The following is an 18,339-nucleotide window of genomic DNA, read 5'->3' on the forward strand; positions in this document are numbered from 1 at the left end:
ACGTTCTGTTGCATGATGCATGAACAAAGTATTATGATCCCGTAAATATATCAATTGATATATTTTGACGGAGTCCGCCGAGTTAGCTCTGTGGTAGCACGTCTGCCTCCAGACTAGCCGGACCGGTTTCGATTCCCGGCGGAATCAGAAATTTTCATGTAAAATTTCTACCTCGGGAGTAGGAGAGATGGCGGTGCACAACTTCTAATCAATAAATTGTGCACCAATATGCCTGGGTTAAATCCCAAATCTCTCCGCAGTGCATATGAAGAGAAGGCATATGTCACTGTTGATAGTGATTCGTCCGTCGGATGGGACGTTAAGCCTGGCGGCCCCCTTGGAGCTATGATATTCGACAAGAGTAGACTTCGTGCCGGCACCGGGTTTCCCCTTCTCCCTTCCTCACCATTATCATCCTCACCCATCCCCTACACTACACTTACACGAACACTTACACATACACTCACCCAAGTATACGACATAACTCTTCACAGATACACATCATGCATAACATGGCCCGCCGAAGTGGTGTGAAACTTCAAAATAGGATACAATGTTAAAATTGAAATATACCGTCTATACTTATCTTACTAGACAGTATATTTCAATTTTAACATTGTATTACAACCTGCTTATCGGATAAATCATACAACATGAAATTTCAAAATAGGAGTTCTGCCATCTATCCGCCGTATCCTGAACCCGAAGAACTCACGTGAAGTGTGTTAGATACACATATATTTTGACGCGATTACATTTTTATGTCATTCCTGATATAAAAAAGTCTTCAAATACATTTGGTGAGGTTGTCTTTCTATTTAAAGTCCTTCCTTAAAATATTTTACTGATTTAGCTTACATTCATATTTAGAAACGCTTTAAGAGGACTGGCAGCTGCCAGCGTAGCTCGGTCTGTTAAGGCTGCCGATCCGGAGTTGCGTTCGGGCGCGGGTTCGATTCCCGCTTGGGCTGATTACCTGGTTGGGTTTTTCCGAGGTTTTCCCCAACCGTAAGGCAAATGTCAGGTAATCTATGGCGAATCCTAGCCTCATCTGGCCAAATACCATCTCGCTATCACCAAAATCCCTCGACGCTAAATAACCTCGTAGTTGATACAGCGTCGTTAAATAACCAAGTAAAAAAAAAAAGAGGACTCGCAGGTGAACGCATGGAGAAATCGGATATCTTCTGACATTTAAGCTGCGGATACACAAAAACTTGGAGCCATAATTATTTATAATTTTTACGAAGTTATAAAGATGATTTAATGGTTATTTTAAGGTTTGAGATAGAACTTTTAGCTATATAATTTTACTTACTTTTACATACTATGCGAAAAAACGCATCTTTAAATTTTCATAATTAGAATGAATGCACACATCCCAAAAACAAATTACATAAGGAACTTAATGTTTTACTAATAGTTCTTAAAGTATATTAATATTAGTATTTCTGTTTAAAAAATTATAAAAATGACTCTAACTAAAATTAATAATGTTCTTGGTAGTATTATATTCTGGTTGAAATAAGTGCTTCTTCTTATCAATTTCACTAGCAGCCTATGGGAAGATTTTATTCATTCTTTTGTGTATGAACACGCACATTTACCATCACTGTAAGCAAACAATTGAACAGTTAAGTGAGGTCTTTCATGAGAGTTTATTTAATTTAAATGTACGGAGAAAAACTGTTATGACTTTTAGCGGCCGTCTGCTGTTCAACTCAGTAAAAACTCCGTTAGAACTAATGCAAGTACAAGACAATACATTTGATTAGGTACTGCGGTGAGGTAGGACTTGGATTTATATAGATATTTACAGTATCAGACGAGGCTTTTCTTGACTAAGTTCATTTACAAAACGTTAACTTTGTATGTTTGGCTCAACATAATCACGTAAGCAATATATATTTTTTTAATGAAGAAATTCAGAAACCTATGGCAAGGTTATATCGAGACTGTCGGCATTGTTGTTCATACATTAGATTGCTATCTTCTATCGGCCAGTCTACAGACCACTAGTGGCGTATCTGGAGACATGTCCACCATACACTATCAGTAAAGATTAATGTGTTGCGCAACATTATCTGTATGTTTTTTGGTGGAAAGGGATATAAATCACGTCCCGCGCCGTGGCGTCGTGGTCTAAGGCATTCTGCCTAGGATTTGCGTTACGGAATGCGCGCTGGTTCGAGTCCTCATGGAGGAAGAAATTTTCTCATGAAATTTCGGCCAGTGTATGGGACCGGTGCCCACCCAGCATCGTGATGTACTTGGGGATCTACGATAGGTAGCAAAAATCTAGTTTCGCAAACCAGCTATAACGGCTGGGGGGGATCATCGTGCTAACCACACGATACCTCCATTCTGATTGGATGATCGTGTACCTCTGCTTCGGCATGTGGACGTGAGGCGAGCAGCCAGCTGGTCGGTCTTGGTCCTTCATGGACTGTAGCGCCACGGATTTACTTTTTTTTAGAGATATAAATCCGGTATTAATTTTTTAAAACTATATTTATAATTGAAGCGGCGAGATCAATAACCATTCAAGTCCATTTACACAAGTTTCTAGAAAAATGCAAAAAAACTTTTTTTTATTTCTCATCTGCTGGTTGTTTTAGAGATGAAGACAAAATAGTATACCAACTTTTAAAGTCGTAACACTTATGGAAATATCCAAAATTTAATTTCAAATTTGCAAAAAATGAATGACCAGAAGTGGACTTGAATGGTTATCGATTTCACAGCTTCAATTACTTTATGATCGAGGAAGCTACTGAAAACTCGACCAGATTGGATAGCCCCGGGATTTGAACCCTGGACTTCCCGAATACAAGTCCAGTGTTTTACCACAGAGTTATTTCGTTCGGTCCTTGAACACTTGTACAATATCATAACTATTTTGTGTCTTAAAGTTTATACTAGCAGCTACAAGCTTATAGGCCGCTTTTCTCTTAGAGATTGTAATATACAGTTACAAACTATTAAGACATTTCGAAGAACATTTTGAAGGATTCTCTTGTACTTGAGGTATTAAGAAACTTTCGAATGCATTGTCGAAAACCTAATCTTGCTGTGTGGATAAGCGAATTCGTATTTATATTGAATTTTATTTAAACGCCATACACTGTAATTAAAGTCAAAAAGTTATTCAGAGCTTAGCTTTCAGTTTCCCTTCTAAACAGAGGGCGCCAGACTATCTGCAAAGTGTACGTGGAGGACGGGAAAAGAGAGGGGGGGATGATGGAATTTCACGCGAATCAACAGGTAGACACGTTGACTGCTGTAACACGGATCACAGCGTCAGTTTTGTTTAATGCAATTCAGGGGTGTAACGAAATGGATTTTGGCGCAGACTTGCATTTCTTTCATTTTGGTTTGACTCGGTCGTAGCTCAGTGTGGTGAGGGATTTTTACCCAAAGAGATCGATGTTTGGTCCCTGAAATATTCTGCAAGATTTACTTCAGAGTATCCAGGGTGACAGTTCTTTTAAAGGACCTATCCTGAGCATAATATGAATAGAAAAGTGCTCATAACATGTTCCTTTGCGCCAAGATTTTCCAGAAATGATTATTTTGCATCATAAATTTTGATCCTATTATATTTTAAACACATTTTGTAAACGTCTTTACATTAGAGTTCTCGATTCTAACAAATAATTTTGCATAATATTCATGACAGGTTTACCGTTTAAGAGTACTTTAATATTTCAAGTATTAATAAATAATTTAAGTACTGTAGACTCTCCTAAGTTCGACTGATCAGAGTCGAAATTTCAGTCCTATAAGGGTAGTGGGTGTGGCAGGTGAAATGAATATAAATTCTTATTGGTTAGCCATCAACGAATACAGTACTGTACTTGCATTTCCTGCCCGCCCCGAGACTTGTGTATGCGCTTCTAGTACCACAGTGGGTTTCAACAGTTCCGTCTCACAAACGGCACAATTCTCAAATAGAGAAAGAAGAATTCATTAATTTAAAATCAGTGATTAAATATGGATGTCCTAATCAACAAAATATTCTGTTTTCCTTTAACAAAAGTATCACTACAAGACACAGAACCAATTCCCATTCAAATGGCAAACCCATTTCTTAGTGCCCGTATAGGGGCGTGTCTAATTCTCCTACGTAAGCAGTCGAACTATGGGATGTCGAACTTGTTTTCTGTCGAACGTAAGAGCTTCCACTGTTTTAATGGATGTTTGGCAACGCTCTTATCAGACGCGTGCTTCAACCTAAAGCCTGACTACCACGAAACGTAAGCTCAGTCACCTCGTGAGAAAGATTTGATTCTGACATTGACGACATAACCGCTCTCTCTGCTAGGGAGAAGGGGTGTTTCCATGCATTGGCAAATGCTACTGGATGCAACATTTTTCTAGAAACGAAGTCGATTTTCTACTAAATTAAAAACAATAACGCAAAATAGCAATGGAAAATTATGTTCCTTTAGTCTTAAGCATTTACTGTATGAAATAACTCTCATTGAACACCTTTCATCCTGTATATTAAACTGAATTCCACTGAATGAAAGTCAGCTGTATACTAATGCTCTAACTTTGAAGTCGCTTCAGCCTGTATTGTATGTCTATATTACGCAACACAAAATCTTCCCACATTCGATTCGGAGGAAATCACACAGTATTTTTTCGGTAGTCGCTTTCGATGTGTAACAGTAAAAGGACGAAGGCATTTAGGCCTACCTGTTTGCTTGCAAACGCTCTTTTTAAGGCGAATGTTGGATAACAATATTGCGATTTCTTGGTTCCTTTTCCTCAAGTATTTTGCCATTTCTAAGCCTACCGAAACTATAAAACTTCGTAATCGATAAAGCATCATTATAGTCAAAATCTCACTTTAAATAACTCTTTGTACTTTTCTAATTGGTTTCTGCTGGAGCTTTGTAAGTTTTGAAATGCGATATAATCAGTAAGCTCTCGTATATACAGTGTTCAAAATTATAGAAATGTAGAGGGTGGGATTTTTTCTTTGTCATATCTACTAATTCTGCATTACTTCTTTTATAAGTATTTACATATATCATAATACATTCGTTTTAAGATTTATTTTGTTATAAAATTATGTATTATTATTATTATTATTATTATTATTAATGTCCATTTCAATTTCTATGGCACCTGAGACGCTGTTTTGATTTCTAGTACCATGATATCTCTTTCTATCATACCTTAAGACTAGATAATTAAAACATCAATAACAAAGTAGCATTATGAAAACAACAGTAGCAACAACCGTTTACGAAAACAATAAACGTACAATATTTATTGCTTAGTTCTAAAAGAAAAAGATACACCATAAAATGTTTTGATATATGCCTACTATTTTTATATTAAAGGATAACTTTTTTAAATGTTGAAATCCAGGAGATATTCAAAAACTGGATTCAGAATAAGCTCACTAAAGCAAAGTATTGCATTCAACTTCATGTGACTGGAAGATTTAAATTCTGTCATGTTAAAAACTGCTCACTAAACTGCACAACTACATTGCAAATGTTAGCACCTATTAAAACTGTGCATATTGTTGTACTATAGTTACAAAAGTCATAAATCCATACTTGCGGATGGACTGTGAGTTTCTTTATATGAATAGAGTATAGACAGTTAGTGCAATAGAACCGAGACGACCTATATACGTGGCTACACACAATCTGAAATCTATGTTTTGGTACGAACTTCCTACCTTTAATCATACTTCATCATGTCATAGACTACGACCATTCATTGTCTGAGGAAACTGTACACAGATTTTCAAAATTCCAGTGAAAAGCCAAATGCAAAAAGGGTTATTGTAAACAGATTTGCAAAATTCCATTAAAAAGATCAAATGTAAATAGGCTTATTGTAAACAGATTTACATAATTCCACTAAAAATATCAAATGTAAATAGGCTTATTGTAAACAGATTTACATAATTCCACTAAAAATATCAAATGTAAATAGACTTATTGTAAACAGATTTGCATAATTCCAGTGAAAAGGTCAACTGTAAATAGGCTTATTGTAAACAGATTTGAAAAATTCCAGTAAAATGTCAAATGCAAATAGGCTTACCGGTATTGAAAAAGGATTTGAAATATTACAATAGAAAGTTCAAGTATAGGGTAAGGTTGCCTAATTCCGTGACATATTTAATAAAGTCTATATTTATGCCAAAATTGTACTAAAAATTTTCAAAAACACCTAAATGACGTTATTTGGACCTTTAGCTACAGTTTTTACAACATTCATTGTCAACAGTTTCACAAGTTTGATATATAGGCCTAATATATGATTCTTCATTGTTATACAGTGGCTCCTAAATCCGTGGCAGGGATCCAAATTCCGTGATAGTGGTTTCCTAATTCCGTGAGTGATATCCTAATTCCGTGATACTAAAATAATTCTCATTAACTGCTCAGAAAACAAACGTGTATTTGGAAAAACACATTAAAGTCACTGTATATTGTTTTAATATGGATTAAGCAAGAAATTACAACATATAAAAAGGGTCTAAGTGACAAATTCCATAGAAAATACTTGTGTAACTACAGGAATGCATATTACATATTAATACATTATAAACAAAATAAACTGAAAGTTAAATTCAATACAAAATTAAATTTGAATGATTTGAATTATAATACAAATATTTCTCATTATTTATATTCCTAACAACAGCAGTAATTAAGTTAAATATATGCCCTATTATTTTATTTTAATTATAATTGATGCAGTAGATAATGCAACACTTAATTGATTCTTTACATTTCATTTTCTACTCCCATTTATTGTAATAGCAGCCGTAATAGTGTTTTCTATAACTTATTTCTATTATTATTTCCACGAACTATTTTCTTCACAATTTAGCGTTAGTATCACTGGTCGAGTGAGCCAGGAAGGAAAAATAGAAAATAAATCCGAAAATGGGAAAGCTCCTGTAGCATTGTTATTGTCTGACATTGTTTAAATAATCATACACATTGATTCAGCTGACTATAATCTACAGTAAATGTATCATTTTTATAACGCTATATTAATTCTTACTTCAAATATAAAATGTTTCTTCAGGAGCGGTTATAAGAGAAAGAAAAACTTACCGGCCAACCACCTTTCACTGAACAAAAGCTTCTTCAGTCGACTGCTTCTATTCAAAAGGCGGGTAGTCAATATAATTGAAAAGAAGACATCTCCTGACATCTGTTAGGTATTTCAGAAACTTAAAAATTAGAGACCTGAACTCTATGGCAGTCAATTGAAATTTTATGAAGGGATTGGGAGCATCACGGAATTAGGCACCTTTACCCTACATATTTTGAAGAGATTTGCAAAATTCCAGTAAAAATGATCGTATATCGTAAAAATAGTTGCATTCAAAGGTCAAATGAAAACCGAACAATTAATCAATTATATCTTGGAAAAAAAAAATTCGGAAAATAGTTTTGGAAACACTGGATTCGGATAAATTAGTATTCAGGAAATATCCTGTTCGGAAAGTCGACTTTCAGAATTACTTTTATTCGGAATTTTAATTTAGGAAATTGGGATTTCGGAATAATGCCATTTTGAAGATTGTTTTCGAAAGAATGACCAGGAATCGTTATTTCTACTTTCTGCTTTTCAAACTCCTATTCACTACAGTTTAACGTGTTAGTCTAGAACTATATCTCTGTTCTGAACAAGGAGGTAGAGGTACTTCACTGGTAAATGTTCCGGTTCCAGTCTATCACGTCCGAAAAGAGAATAGAGGTTGGTAGCCAGCCCATCGCTGCCGCTTGCTATTCGTGGAACTGTTTCTATGCTATTCCCGGAAAGTCTGCAGTATGCATTACCATTAAACAGGCCTTGCTGCGTAGGAGCTTCCTTGAGGCTAGAACCATACGTTGTTAGAAACTCCATTGATATTCTAATCGCCTGCCTGCTAAACAATAACAGTTCTTCAGGTTTATTTTCTTATGATAACTATAGTCTATATACAGGGCGATATGGAATAATTGCAAATATTTCGACAAATATTAATTGTCAATATTTTGAAAGCTAATAACTAAAATCAGAGTAAAGAGATAATTCTTCTGTAACTTTTCCCTAGCTATAAGCTATTGTTCTGGTTTTGCAACATATTAAGCTGAATATCTCTGATTGAGGTTCTGGCTGATATGTAGGGACCGGATTTTTATGTAATTACATATTATATTCCTTTCAACCTAACCGTATATAAATAACAAATCTTTGCGAATCATGTAATTACCATTAATATATTAAAATTTGATACTACATATTTTTACATATTTACTCCACATTACATATTATGGCATGGTATTACAGTAATCTACATATTTAGGAGTTTTATTCATTTTTACTTCTCTGAAAGGAAAAAGAAAACTTCTGCTAGGGAAATTTACAATTTGAAATACAATGATTTAAAAAGCCTTTTTACCTACCCAAGAAAGGATATATTTTGGGGACGAAACATAACATCCTTAGTTCCAGAAAGTACTAGAGGCACTCATTCCATACCGCCCACTGTAAATATGAGTTAACAAAAGGCAACGTTTGTCATACAACTACCTTGTATTGTAAAAATCACTCAGAAATTAGCGTTACCTTCATGCGGTGGAGGACGACAACGATTTTTCTCGAACTATAATTGTTCTGCACACGTCTTAACAAGCCGTTCCCATGCATTTTGCAACCTTACCCACCCTCTTCCTAATTCTTCCGGAAAAACCGTGTCAAGTCTGATATGAGACTTTCAGGTTATTGCTTGACCTCTTTATTTTAAATTTAGTAGACCTATACGGAAATGGGTTTTTCCGAGCAATTAGAAAGTATGCTTCTCGGCTGAAATAATCCCACCCAATGAGACAGGAATGTCACTTTTCAAACAACAGTTTGTAAATGCCTATAGTTTGAGATTTTAGTAAGTACTTTGTTTCTTGCAGGAAGCACCTAAAATGCATGTGTCCCACATCTCCTCTTATTTTCTCCTAACCCAGTAAAGCGAAACAGTGCTTGCAGTACTGTTGTGTCATTCATTTCACTCAGTTCTCTAGCTTTAGTATTTACAGTATAAAGTGCAAGTGAGTTTATCTAGTGCTTTTAACTAACTAAAATGGCCCCTGTATCTTCAACCCTAACGAAAAAAATAAAATCATGGATTGCGATGGACGAAGCCTTCACTACAGATGAAAAAATAGTAATGTGTCAAGTGTGCGGTAAAAAAGTTGGGTGCTCTATGAAATCACAACTGGGGAGTTTTACCTATCCTATACCTGCCAGATACTGATATTAAATATTTTCATGATTTTACATATTTTGGTACATATTCAGCCTATTTTTCTTACATAAATATGTACATATTTCACACCTTGATATTACGTAAAAATCCGGTCCCTACTGATATGTACTATTTCTGTTACCAAGCAATACATCTCACTTGACGATATGTGTCGGAGGAAGACCAATTGTTGCATGCAATTCAAGTCTGATTAGTGAAATATGCCTCTAGTCAACGATATTTGTAATGGAGGGGGTAAGGAACTGGCCACCCTACCCCAATATATCTTGGCTTAGTTGTCTCATGAGTGATACCTTATTGGTGTCACTTATGAGAAAGGATGAAGGGTGGATGGAGCGGAGGAAAATTCCCTCCGGCACCGGGTTTTCAGCTCTACGTGCTGACGCTTTATCCACTAAGCAACGCCGGAAGCTTCCTTTACCATTGCTATCCTCTTTTTGACGCATGTTACTGGTTATAGTACATCCCAAAATGATATTTAATCAACTTCTTATTCCAAGAAGTACAGGGACATCATTTTATTTTTACTAACATTTTTAATATTAACCTGTCTATACCTTTAGAGAACCGGAAACACCGCTTGCTCCCCCCTCCAAGACTGAAGTTCGATGATACTGGCGTAAAACACAAATCACTCTACTAGGTAAAGGAAGGAAGAAAAGTAGTTCATCCATTTACGTAAACTAGAAAATATCGCGATTTTGAGTTTGATAATTTTCATTAGGTTTTTCTTTAATCAAAGTACAGTACTGTATTAAGAATAAGTGTTTTTACTCACGAAGTGAGTTATCCATGCGAACGTATTCATTATGCAGTGTATATTATACTGTCTACAGCACATTAGCGTACAATATAGAGAAAGAAGTTAAATTGAAAAATAATCATAATATGAATATTTAAACACAATTTTGAAAATGGTGACCGTTCATTTCGATACAGGCTTCAGTTCTTTTGTGCATATTATCGCACTATAGACTATTGCATCTAATTCCAATTGCCAGTTTCGTCCTTCGTACTAGTAACTCATGTTGAAATAATTCTGTACCTACTCTACGTACTGTAAATTCAATCTTCACTTCTGCCCGACCCGAAAATATAAAATTACTCAGACATGCTATCTACTCTCCGTCCAAGTGGTTATGCCGCAGGATTGTAGAAAGGGAGGAAATCACGTGACAGTTAATTACTTAACGAGGCCCTTTTATTTAAGTTAAATTAAACAGCTGTATAATATTACGTAAACGTCCAATTCCTAACAGAAATTAATGTTTTCAGAAAAGAGCTAAGACAGCCCAGCTATTACAGAGGGGCGAGCAGAAGCAGGTGGGGGAAATCGGGATGCGACATAGGCAATCGGACAGTACCTGTGCGAAAATATGATTCAATATTGAAAGCTCTTTCGTCACTGGAAAACGCGAACATATTTCTGGAACGTACTATACTCAGTAACTCAGTACTGCTTACTATCTGCGGTCTTGGTTCTGTGTGGAGTTGGAACTTCATTAGTAGACGGGGTGGGATTGAAGTACATTCAAAAACTCAGGTACAATAAAAATTGAAGTAAAAATAAAATGATGTCCCTGTATAAGGCCCAATGGCCTGTCATGGTCTCTGAGCTAAATTTTCAGTCCATGTTTTGTTTCTTTCACGGATCTCTTCCCATGTGGACTGTAATGAAGCATGTATTTTGGTATTCATTCGTTGTCACACAATTTTTCCATTACAGCTGGTAATTATAAAATGTATAACAGATTCTAACTGAAGTTTCTGCATGACATCTTCGTTTCTTTTATGATCTCGGCATGAATATGTCGCCATTGGTCTCGTAAATTTAATTTCATTGCCTGTAATTCGATTTACACCTTCATGTCTCATTGTCCCTGACTCGCTTCCGACACAGCACAGATATGGTTAATGTTTTATACAAACACCTCTTCTTTGTCTTTGTTTTGGGGAATATTTCAACTTTTATTATTCCCATTATTTTACTGTATTTACAACTTTTATGAGAGATGTTTAATTCATAAAAACAAGCAGCAATGGAACGAATGTTTCTGGTATTCATTGACGTAAATTTAATTAACTAATTAGTTATCATTAAAGGACATCTAGTAACTTCAGGGAGCCAACTTTAGAACAAAAGTTGCTAGATTAGTAGTCAGAAATTTGTAAAAAAGAATTCTTTGATGGAAAATTAATTTTGACAGTCTTTAAAGCTCTTACAGCCTTAATTTAAAACATTTTTTTAAACATACATGTAGCCAGAATCGAACTATATCCATTTTGGGTATGAAATTATATATTCTAAAGAAATGAAATAGCCAATAAATTTGTTTTTGAAAAAATTCATGATTTTCAGTGGAGTCTCCCCTTAACACTTTTTCCTTATGCGAGTAATTTAACATTTTATCAAATCGTTTTCTTTGAGGTCCGTTACATTTAGCATGTATCCGTTACTGAGCAGTTGACAGTTGATGCAGTAACATATTAAAATGTCGGATTGCCCTGAACATTCTTGTTTCAAAAGTCACGGATTCAAATCTATATACATATATAATTTGAACTGGTAATGGAAATTACTTGAAAACGACTTAACGGATTTTAATGAATGACCCGTCATTTTGAAGCTTGCTACCCAAGGATTTTCAGAAAAATAGTAACTTTCAATGAAGCGTTAGTTTTCCTACATAATTTCCTATTTTCCAAAATCCATCTTTCGTCAGTTTTGAGAACCAATTTTATTTCAGAATAAAACAAAACACACACTACAACAAACAAGAGGCTATTACACGAAGACCATAACCTGCATGATTGCTGACATATTTAGAGCTCACATTCAATTGGTTATTAAACACTTCAAGACTTACTAAAAATAATTTACAGGTCTGATTCTGCGGTGTGTAATTTTCTGAGTACAGCTGTGTATTATGTATTAAAATCTACAAAACTAGAAGTGGTTTGATGACATTATTACCATTAGAAATGAAATATTATTGTAGTTAATGCCATGATGTAACTATTTTTCATTAATTATACATATTAATGCTATATTGATTATATTAAAGTGAAACACTTCGATGTTATATAAGTCAATCTAAAGAATATCTTAAATTAGATCTTCATTTCTATAATTTACTGAGTGGCGGCTATTATATAAAACTTGTGTAAGATAATAATATTGTTATTAAAAATCAAATATTTTTATAGTTATTAATCAAGTGAGTCTTTTTCATTATATTTAATGGCGGTGTGGTGTAGATATTTATATGCGTGATTCTCTTCAGTATTGGCTCGAGAGAGCGCAAAAATTACAGTTCCTAAGGAAAGACCAAAAAGTATTATTTACTGATAAAATAAGAGCCCTTCAAAATTTTGTAGTCTCTCGATCATTTCAGCAAGATCTCTTAGCAGGATAAAATGATTTTACCCTCTACATGCAGCAGCTCTATCAAGATGCTATGTCTATTGTTCGAAAGCATAGCAAACCTGACTTTTTTTAACTTTCACCTACAATCCACAATGATCTGAAATAGATATTGCTTTACTCCCACATGAAAAACCGACTGATCGTCCTGACATTATTACTTGAGTTTTCGCGTTGAAACTCAAAAACTGAAGGTGGATAGGTTCAAGAATAAGTATTTGACAAAAAAAAATCATTCAGAGGGAGTATGTTTCATTATTATGGAAGCAAATAACTTTCAAAATGTCTGGTATTCTTCATTGAAAATAAATCTGAAAAATTTTTATTTGAAAGTCTAATGAACTTAGTTTGCAGCATTTGCTGTACAAGCCACTAGTTATTATCATAAACTCGTTTCTTAATAGAAAATGATAGATTAAAAGCAGAATAAGGGGAATTAAATAAACTGCTAATTCACAAGTCTAACGACTTCGAAGTCGAGTGCTTGGTTCTAGTAAGTGCACTGATTCCAAATTAACATGGAGACAGAGATGATACCACAGTCTAGTACATGCAGTCACGGAGCTTGAGGTGATTTTTCGCATTTCATTCAGGGATTAAAAATTCATTTTTAAATGAATTTAACCAAATCTCGTATATCGAACATGTAAGGGACAATAGCTGTGGGACAAAATGTATTTTTCGATGACAGTTTTCCTCGCTGTAATTGATTATGAATCATTTGTCAGCAAGCGAGCGAACGACGATCGAGCCAATTGTCAGCGGAATATTCTATAACCGGTACGCTATCCACACATACCAACCTGCTTATTTATTTAGTTCCATTTTAAATTGCTTCAAACTAGTTAAAATTTCTGAACGTACTCTAACTTTCAAAAACAACTTAAAAGAATTTTATGGAAATTAAATACCCGACATGCTGTAAACAGCATGTATATATGTATATAATTTGACTATGAAATAACTACTTTCCTAAATGTTAATTAAATGTTGAAAATAACATGGTAACATCTGAATTAATAATATTCATTTATTTTTGCCCAGCATTTGTCGACTTCTTCCATTATTAAAAAAAATATTGCACGGACAGTCTTAGAAATTGAAAAATGTAGCCTTCTTCTTACAAAAATTAAGTAAATCCGTTATGAATGTCGTATATCTGATTCCTATATAGGCTATTGTAATATTGTATTCTTCCGTATCTCAAAAGCATTATGAAGAAAATATAACGTGTAATAATAACAGTTGAATTACTAACGAAAGAAAATTAGTGTAGATTTCTAATATTTCTTTTCTTCTTTAAACATTTAACAGTGTATTTTCAGGAATTCTATAATTTACTCAAATTGACTCCACTAGTAGAAACATCAACAACCAAATTTCTTGGTTTGCATATGAATAATATATTAAATTGGAAAAATCATATTAAAGAAATAACCGCCAAACTTAGCTCAGCATGCTTCGCAATTAGGTCGTCACAATTCCTTAACATCGGTATCTTAAAGACAATATATTTTGCCTATTTTCATTTCATTATGTCCTACGGAATAATATTTTGGGGAAATTCTGCAGATAGCAAAAATATATTCTTATTACAAAAAAGAGCAATTAGAGTAATAGTTGGAGCAAAGGCTAGAGAATTATCCCTAAATTTTAATTTATTGGAATTACAAAATATATATACATATTTCAAATATACAGTTTGCACCAAAACGAGCAAGTACTCGAGTCTGGGGCAGTTCGGGTTGCATAATACATTACTAGAAGCTAAGTGATATGTTCACAATTTTAAGTAGAAGTCTAGAAAAGCAAAGAGTCCGATAGTTGAAAAAAGAAAAGAAAAACATCTGTATACTGAAAGAGTTAAATAATGAACAGTTTCAATTTAAAGAAATATGATATTCAATTCTGTTGCTGAAAATATTATTAAGATTACTTGATTTTGGATTTATTTTAATAAACTGATTTTACGATTTTTGTCTATAATATGAAGAATGAATTTACCCAAATGTTATATTGTTTTTTGGTTCAAGTAAAAGAGTGTTATGAAAGATTTATGTATAATTTTTAGGCGTAAAACGATCTTTATGGAGAAAGTCCAACAGAAAATGTAGAAACATATTTTATGAAGGTTTAATAGTATATTACAATACAGGGTTGGGAACTGCTTTTTACAAACTCGAGCACAAGTTTGAAAAACGAGCAGAGCGAGTTTTTCAATTTCCGAGATTTTGTAATGCACTTCACAAACGTGTATTGCACAACATTTTTTGCACGATCATATTTTTAAAACTGCAAGTACAATATATTTTGCATTGAAAATTTAGAGCAATATTATTCCAAAGCCTTAGAAAAATTGATAACTAAGTAACATTAAGTGCACTGTAATGATAACTAAGTAACAATAAGTGCACCGTAATGAGAATTAAGTAACAATAAGTGCACCGTAATGATAATTAAGTAACAATAAGTGCACCGTAATGATAATTAAGTAACAATAAGTGCACTGTAATGATAATTAAGTAACAATAAGTGCACTGTAATGATAATTAAGTAACAATAAGTGCACCGTAATGATAATTAAGTAACATTAAGTGCACTATAATGATAACTAAGTAACAATAAGTGCACCGTAATGATAATTAAGTAACAATAAGTGCACCGTAATGATAATTAAGTAACAATAAGTGCACCGTAATGATAATTAAGTAACAATAAGTGCACCGTAATGATAATTAAGTAACAATAAGTGCACCGTAATGATAACTAAGTAACAATAAGTGCACCGTAATGATAATTAAGTAACAATAAGTGCACCGTAATGATAATTAAGTAACAATAAGTGCACCGTAATGATAATTAAGTAACAATAAGTGCACCGTAATGATAATTAAGTAACAATAAGTGCACCGTAATGATAATTAAGTAACAATAAGTGCACTGTAATGGGTCTATTACAGTATAGTTTTGTGTTAGTAATAAAACTATCTATATTCCATTTTCTTTAACAACGAAAGGTTTACCTCCACCTATGAATAATTATTACTGAGTAATACATAATATTTCATGTAATGAATTAACAAATAATTATTGTAATTGCCCACATCTAACACCTTCCACACAAGTCAAATATTTAGGAATTATTATAGATCAGCATTTATGTTGGGATAAACGAATTGATTTTATGTGTACAAGTATAAGAAAGACAATTTATAAATTCATAATACTTCGAAATTTTATAACTGAAGAGGGATTGAGAATAATAATTTTAGCTTTAGTACAATCTTTAATACAATATGGTATAATAAATTGGGGTCGATTAGCATCATCTGTACTTAATCCATTAATTTTATTACACAGAAGATTAATAAAAATTTGTCTAATCAAAAATATAGATTACCCAACAAATTTAATTTATACATATATTTAAGTATTAACTATTGAATAAATTTATAAATATAGTTTATTAACTTACTACCACAGAAATCAAATAAAACTGAAATCTAATCGACATGAATATCGTACTCGAAGACGAAAGTCTACTTTCCCATTAATTGAGCCTAAATGTCACACAAGTGCAGCTCTTAAACTTGGTGCTAGTTTCGGCCCAAGACTTTATAATAAAATTACAAACTATTTTCCAAATTTGAAACATTTTAAAATTGAAGCTTTTAAAAAAGAAATTTGTAAAATTATTCATGATATATAATATTAACAAATGTGTGTATTTTTTACTTTTTATTTCTGTCGACTATATTCATGTTTTTATTTAATATCACTGGCTTCTGTCTGATTGTCAATTTATATTAAATGAGTTTTTTTTCTGTTTTTCTTGTTTTTTTTCTTTTGTGTGTTATTTATCGGTTTGAATTAAGTTACTTACTGTATTTAGTAAACTGTACTTGTAAATTTTATGTTAATTTACTGGCTAAGACCACACCGTACACGAGCCTGGCTCTTACGGTAGTGACTAGAAACATTTTTGTTTTATAATTAAATTTGTACTCGCTAGCGAGCTAGTTAAATAAAATTAAATAAATTAAATAAATAATTTCTCTAGCAACAAGTTTCTATGTGGAAATTCTAACTTTCAAGGCCTAACAACACAGCTGTAAATGCAGCAGAAAACAGGATCGTGCAAAAAATTATAATTGATATCGATATTTAAAAGAATATTTGTAATAAAATGTAACTTATTGATAATTCAATTGAAGAAACAATAGTAGCATATAAAACAGACATTTTCTATATTTGGTTTTGAAATATTGTACTAATATTTAGAATGCACTAGAACTGTATGTAAAAAGTCAAATTTGTTGTGAATATTAAATAATTTTAAAATTGGATAGTATATGATTCGGAAATGGTTTCGCTCCTCTAATATTTACAATATTTTATGCGAAAATGAAACAGAATCTGAAATAACGAGGAATTATATAGTATTTCCATAAATTTTTCACTTTTTCACTTGTTTAAATATATTTTCACAATTTTAGAAAGCACCCTGATTCGATTGTAGAACTGTGTTTCTTATGTTCTAAAATAATTACTATAGAAGTGGAGTTTCCGTGCGTTGAAGTTACATAATACAACAGTCTGTACTCACCTGAGTCGACGGCGTGTGTCTCGTTGGACCAGGAGGCTTTGCCAGACGTGCGTGCGTGCGTCTGAAGCGGGAGCGACGCTGGTTCCTGTCTATTTAAACGCACCGTCGCGGCGCGCGGCGTCGTCCCACGTGCTGGAGTGTGATGTCACTGACACGTCATCTGAAGCACCAACCAGAGAGCCCCGTTCTTGTTGCGGCCTTCCGATTCTTGAAACATGCACCTGAAGGCGTGGGAAGATGTCGAAATTGTGGGGTATCAAACAAAGCCATCGCGAATTTTATTGGGCTCAATTGTCGGCCTACCTCGCCCACTCTTCGGATCCGGCGGAACTTAACCACCTTCCGACTTCTTGCCGAAAGTATGAGAATTCAATTCTCAGCAGATACGTAAAGAATGTTGCGGAGAAAATGGTTGGCGTCAGATTTCCTGGAGTATTGAGGTATCTCCTACCATATCACCATATCCTCTCCATCATTCATTCATTCATTTATTATCTTCCATAGATCTTACATGAGCAACGAAGCTTTAAGATGTGGAACAAGTCAAAATTTTACAATATTACAATTACATTTTTACAAATTTTTACAATATTTTACAATTTTTACAGTTTTACAACGTAGTAATTTTCTAAAATAATGAGGTGAGGTCCGAGGATTCGCCAAAAGATTACCCGACATTTGCCTTTTTGTTGGAGAAAACCTCGGAAAAACTCAATCAGGTAATCAAGTCAAAGGGGGAAATGAAGTGATGCCGAGGACTCGCCATAAACCATCTGGCTTCAGTCCCACGGCTGGGGAAAACCTCGGAAGAGGTGTCGGGTCCACAACTATTACATGATACAATAGCTTTGAGGATAGTCAGCTATACAAAACCGTACATGTAATAATTACAATACACGTCATCGTCCTCCGTCTATTTTTGCTCTTCTATTTATCTTCCGAGACAAATTAATAGTGAACTACAAAAACCTCACAAGTCACATTTTTGTTCAGATTCAATTTTTCATGCGGGTC

The 18,339-nt window shown here is 33.8% G+C and overlaps 1 protein-coding gene across 1 annotated transcript in view; it reads right to left on the reverse strand.

Moving 5' to 3' along the window:
- Positions 1–17,454, reverse strand: part of LOC138694865 (uncharacterized) — a 234,470-nt gene extending 217,016 nt beyond the window's left edge. Inside the window, exon 1 of the mRNA XM_069818998.1 lies at positions 17,326–17,454. The gene's annotated coding sequence lies outside the window, so the exon portion shown is untranslated. The remainder of the gene's footprint in view (positions 1–17,325) is intronic.
- Between the last annotated feature and the right edge of the window lie 885 nt (positions 17,455–18,339).

Source organism: Periplaneta americana, chromosome 2 (assembly GCF_040183065.1).
Source record: "Periplaneta americana isolate PAMFEO1 chromosome 2, P.americana_PAMFEO1_priV1, whole genome shotgun sequence".
NCBI classification, from domain to species: Eukaryota; Metazoa; Arthropoda; class Insecta; order Blattodea; family Blattidae; genus Periplaneta; species Periplaneta americana.